At 42.4% G+C, this 5,602-nt stretch overlaps 1 pseudogene; it reads left to right on the forward strand.

Annotated features, from left to right (window-relative positions):
• Positions 1-1,899: 1,899 nt before the first annotated feature.
• On the forward strand, positions 1,900-3,083 carry LOC113838880 (annotated as a pseudogene).
• The last annotated feature ends 2,519 nt before the right edge of the window (positions 3,084-5,602 follow it).

The following is a 5,602-nucleotide window of genomic DNA, read 5'->3' on the forward strand; positions in this document are numbered from 1 at the left end:
AGACATCCAGCAAATGGGGCATAACTTATACTGACTTTCTAGCTATCCAGCTTCTTCCCCCAAATCCTATAAAGAACAATTCCCTGTCCTAGATGTGACAGGGAACGGCAACAACAAAAATACAAAACAGACAGAAAACCTAAAAGGATTCCAGACAGCGGTGGGAGCCAACACTGAGTAGTTTGAAATGATAGAATTGGAGTGCAAAACCATTGTCATCCAACTGATTAAATTGTGAACAGACTAGGCTATACGATATATATTTGAAAAAAAAAGCTGTCCTTCTATGGCATCATCAAGATTTACATAAAGATGCAGAGCTGGGGCTGGGGTAGGATTCCATCTGCAATTCAAGCATAGGGGAAAGGGGTTTTTCCATCCCTAGTTAGCTTGTTAGTTTATTGTGTTCCCTCTAGTTTGTCTCAATCTATTAACATACACCAGGCCAACTTTGTTCTTCCTAGGCAATTAGGTTGTCTTGGCCCTGGAGACCGTCCTGCTCCACTTAGTGATTAATAGGAACAAAGTCCTGACTGCCACACCCAGGTACAGGAGGTGTGGTCTAATCTCATTCTCAAATCATTAGCATCATTGATTGACTCTGAAGCCAGGCAGTATAAAAGGAAGTGAACTTGCAGAGAACCTCAATTGGAGCAGAACAGATGCTTGGAGACATATCCGTTCCTAATGCTCCCTAGACTTACATTGAAATTCATCCCAGAAAGAGGTAAGTTTGGAGAATAGTAACATTCCCATTCTTGGTGGCTTCAGTACTGCGTTTTTTTTTTTTGTCATTGTTTGTGAGTTGTGGGAAAAGTTGCCCAAAATTACTATGAGATCCCAAAGATACAGTGTGGTCATTGGGTAAGCATTCTTTTTTGTTTTTTCTTTTTTTATTTCATTTTTCACTTGTTTGGTTTTGGAGGTTGGAAAGAGGGTTTTTCTGTGGAAGAGCTCTGGCTGTCCTGGAACTAGGTCTGTAGAAGAGCAGACCAGTCTGTCTAGAGATAAACATACCTCTGCCTTCTGAGAGCTCAGATGAAAGTCCTGACACACAGCTCTACATTCTGATAAAGGATATAACCTGTAAAAACCTGAATGATAGGAATGTGCTGTCTTCCTATATGAACATGTCTTTGCTATCCTAAGAATCTAAGCTTGGTGGTCATTCCATTTTACTTTTTTTTTTTTTTTTGATATTTTGAGATCCAATTTCTATGTAGTCGTTTAGAGCCTATTCCGGAATTTTCTCTGTAGGTCAGTCTGGCTTGTATCTCACAGAGCTCAACCTGGCTCTCCCTCTGGAGTGCTGGGATGCAAGATATGTGCCACCAATTCCTGGACATTGGATATTCACTTTTATTGATTTTCTTATGAAAGTGTTGCACTTTGGCCCTTTGGAATGGGAGAAAAGGGGAAATCTTAAAATTTGAGGTGCAGGCCAGGCGTTGGTGGCTCATGCCTTTAATTCCAGCACTAGGGAGGCAGAATCAGGCGGATCTCTCTGAGTTTGAAGGCAGCCTGATCTCCAGAGCAAGTGCCACGATAGGCTCCAAAGCTAAACAGAGAAACCCTGTCTCGAAAAAACAAAATAAAATGAATTGCAGAAACAAAAATTTCACAGTTTACAAGGGGTACAGATACCCTTGACATACTTCACACAAACATAATGGTGTTTCTTATTTCAGGCCTTCCATTCCTCATTCCTGGATTTTTCACCCTGACGAACCATGTATTGTTGCCCTGACATTAGCATATTTCTTGCATCTAGAGTAAATTGTGTAGGACTATGATGAAGTATTTTGTATATGGATATGACCGAACTCTGGTTGTTTGACTGTATTAGGTTTCCATAATATCATAAGGACACCAACCAGGAATTTGCGGTGCAGAGGAAAGGCAGGAAAGGGAAGGCCTGAAGAGCAGGAGGATAGGCCCGGCCAGAAAAGCAACCAACGATGAGTGAGCTTTGCAGCATACTGTTTGAGCATCTAACCTAATTGCCCAGCTAGTAAGCCCCAGAAGCCTCTGTTAACTCAGGTTAGCAGCAGCAGTGGTGGCAGCACCGAGAGAAGGCCTGGCATCCATCTTGTTCGATTCTCAGGATTTCAAGATGGCTACACAGTCAGCGCTGAAAGTTGTGCTAAAAGGCACCACCAAGATGTCTCTAAATGATCACTTCACTAATATGCTGAAGAACAAACAGCCGATGCCAGTGAACATTTGGGCTTCGATGCAGCAGCAGCAACAGCAGCAGCTAGCCAGTGCTAGAAACAGAAGACTGAACCTGCAGATGGGGAATAGACCCTATGTCCAGGCAGTATTAAAACTTAAACAGAGCTCAAAGCAACTCCTGGGTAATAGTAACATCCAGGCACCTTTAGGCCGACCCATAGGTACCATGGCCAAGGGAGCGATTGGAGGAAGAGGCCTACCCATAATCCAAAGAGGCTTGCCCCGAGGGGGACTACGGGGGGCACGTGCCACGAGGATCCCGCTCAGGGGCAGGATGTTGCTCCAAGGTCAAAACCTGCTCCAAGGTGGAAGAGCATTAGCTACCGGAATGGACTTAAAAAGAGTTGGTGTTCGAGGTCAGGGAGGTCCTGGGAGAGGGGGCCTAGGGCATGGAGCTCTGGGTCATGGCGGAATCAGTGGTAGAGTTCCGACTATGATATGTCCATGAAGAGTGGGCTTTGGAAGCAGAGGCCGAGGTCGTGGCCGAAGGAGAGGTGCCCTCACTCGCCCTGTACTGACCAAGGAACAGCTGGACAACCATTTGGATGCCTACATGTCGAAAACTAAAGGACACCTGGATGCTGAGTTGGATGCCTACATGGCCCAGACAGATCCTGAAACTAATGATAGAAGCCTGCCTGCCCACCTGTTAAACTCTTGTAAAAGTCACCACATCTATTAAAAGAAAAAAATAATCTTGAGAAAACAGGAGAGGAAACCTGATTGATGCTGGAATGACTTATCACAATAGGCTGTGGACTTACCTGCCACCAGTTGGCACATTTAATCTGTTCCCTCTACTTTTTGATACTGTGTTAAAAGAAACCCTATTTTCCTTTGATTTGGTTGAGTTTCTTTCACTGTTTATCCTGTCACCCAGACTTCTGTTTAAACTGGAATGCATTGGCCTTGTGAGTGAACGTTTTTCTAGCCTCTGCCTCACCTGCCATATACTCTGACATATTAATATTTCCTTTGTTCATCTTTATGATCCCAAGAAAGATCCCCAGAAGGAGCCTGTGTTGTCAATAATATGTGCTTCTGGGATAGAGTTCTGCATCTTCTTTAACAACTTCCTGTTAATAACTAAAACTAAAGGTGTGTCTGCTCTGTTGATGGTGAAGGTAGTAAATTGGAAATGCTGGTGATGGGGAACGTACTGTTTATGTTCATCTTATTGACTGTTAAATAAAATACTGTTTGGCCAATGAGACAGGAAGTTAGACAGGCCTAGGAGTCAAAGAGTACTCTGGGAAATGTAGTAGAGAAGTGTTCCAGGCAGGAAATGGTATAGAAAGGAGACTCATATTTAAGCAAAGGAGAAAGAGGAAGGGCCCCTCTTTTCCCCTCTGCTCCTGCTGCAGCAGCACAATGTGATCCACCAGCAAGGAGGGACGCCAATAAGGCATCTGATAAGATAAATCTTATAAAGTACATAGATTAAAGAAAACTCAGACTGAGCTAACAGATGAGAATTCTACTCTTTGGCCAAGCAGCATTGTACCTAATACAAGTTTCTGTGTATTCATTTTGGCCTAATTCCGGCGGGCGGCTGGCATAAAGCTAACACGTGGTTGTGGGGCTCAGGTGGCTTTTGGCAGAAAGATTTATAGTAACATGCTGGTATTGCTACTGGGCCAGGAATGGCTTATGCATGGTAGTGACTTTGAATTGGTCAAAGTTGGTGCTGCCTACATTGATATTACATAAATGGTTGCTGATATGCTAAGTTATATATACACAATTCCAACCCTAAAATCAGACTTTGTTAAGCTTTGCTTTTGATTTTGTGTCATGTCCAAGAGGCTTGTGCTCATCCAGTACAGAAAAAGCCATTTGGTGTAGCCCATGTGGCAGAAGAAACAAGGGTGGGAGACTGTTTACAATCTAACTGATGGGAAGAGGTCATATGCTGCTAGTGCTGAAATGCAGTTACCTGTGTGTGTCTGAACCAATCTTGGTCTAGTCCACATTACTGGCTTTATTTGACCCTCCTGAATGTTTAAGTTCAGTCATATTTTGTCAGCTTTTCAGTTTCAGTGGAATCTTGTATTTTTGGTGATTATAACAAATTGTTCTCTAAAATTCAAAAAAAAATGTGTGAGATACCCTTGAACCAATGGTACAGGAGACTGCTTCCTGTGTATAATACCAGCACCAGAGACATTGCGATCTAAAATCAATGAAATGGACATCCTGAAAGTGAGAAGTGTCTGTAAGGCAAAGGACACAGTAAGACATAATAATAGCCCATAGAATGTAAAAAAAACAACAACAACAACAACAACAAAAAAACTTTATTAACCATACTTCTGAGAGAGGAGTAATATCCAAAATACACAATGAACTCAAGAAGCTAGCCAACAAAAAACACCATACAATGAAATTAAAAGTATGGTGTAGAAATATAGAAATCTCAACAGAGGAATATAACATGGCTGAAAGGCTCTTAAGAATGTGCTGAAAAGCGTTTGCCATCAGGGAAATGTGAATCAAAACAACTGAGATATCATCTTGCACCATCCAGAATGGCTAAAATCAAAAAACACCAATGATAGTCCATGCTGGAGAGGATTTGGAGAAAAAGGAACACTCCTTATTGCTGGTGGGAATGCCAACATGTAAGACCACTTTGGAAAGTAGTGTAGTGATTTCTCAGGAAAATGGGAATCAGTCTACTTCAAGATCCAGCAATTCCTCTTTTGGGAATATACCCAAAGTATTCACATTCAAACAAAAGGACATATGTTCAAATATGTTCATAGCAGCATTGTTTATAAAAGCCATAAATTGGAAGCAACCTCAGTGCCTCTCATTTGAAGAATGAATAGAGAAAATGTGGCAAATTTACACAATGCAGAAAAAAAGCAATGGAATCTTGAAATTCCCAGGTAAATGGATGGGAGTAAAAGAAACCATCCCAAGTGAGGTAACCCAGTCACAAAAAGACAAACATCGTATGTACTCACTCATATGAATTTTAGACATAGAGCAAAGGATATGCCAACTGCAAACCTCATCACCAAAGGAAATAGGAAACAAGAAGGACTCTAAGAGAAGAATGCATGGACCTCAGAGAAGGAGTAGTGGTGGGCACTCCTGAGCTAGTTTGAAGGATGAGGGTACGGGAGAAGGATCTGAGAGAATGAGAGGGGAGAAGAAGCAGGGAGAGGAGGAAAGGGTAGAGCAGAAAGGTTCAGTTGGGGGGCGAAATAGAGGAAAGCAGGATGAGAGATGCCATAATAGAGGGAAGCCTTATAGGTTCTAGGAGTGATCTGGCACTTGGGAGATTTCCAGAGATCTACCTGAGGACACCAACTAACAATCTAGGCAATGGTGGAGAGGCTACCCTAAATGCCCTTCCCCT

This window comes from Cricetulus griseus, chromosome 9 (assembly GCF_003668045.3).
Source record: "Cricetulus griseus strain 17A/GY chromosome 9, alternate assembly CriGri-PICRH-1.0, whole genome shotgun sequence".
Classification (NCBI taxonomy): Eukaryota; Metazoa; Chordata; class Mammalia; order Rodentia; family Cricetidae; genus Cricetulus; species Cricetulus griseus.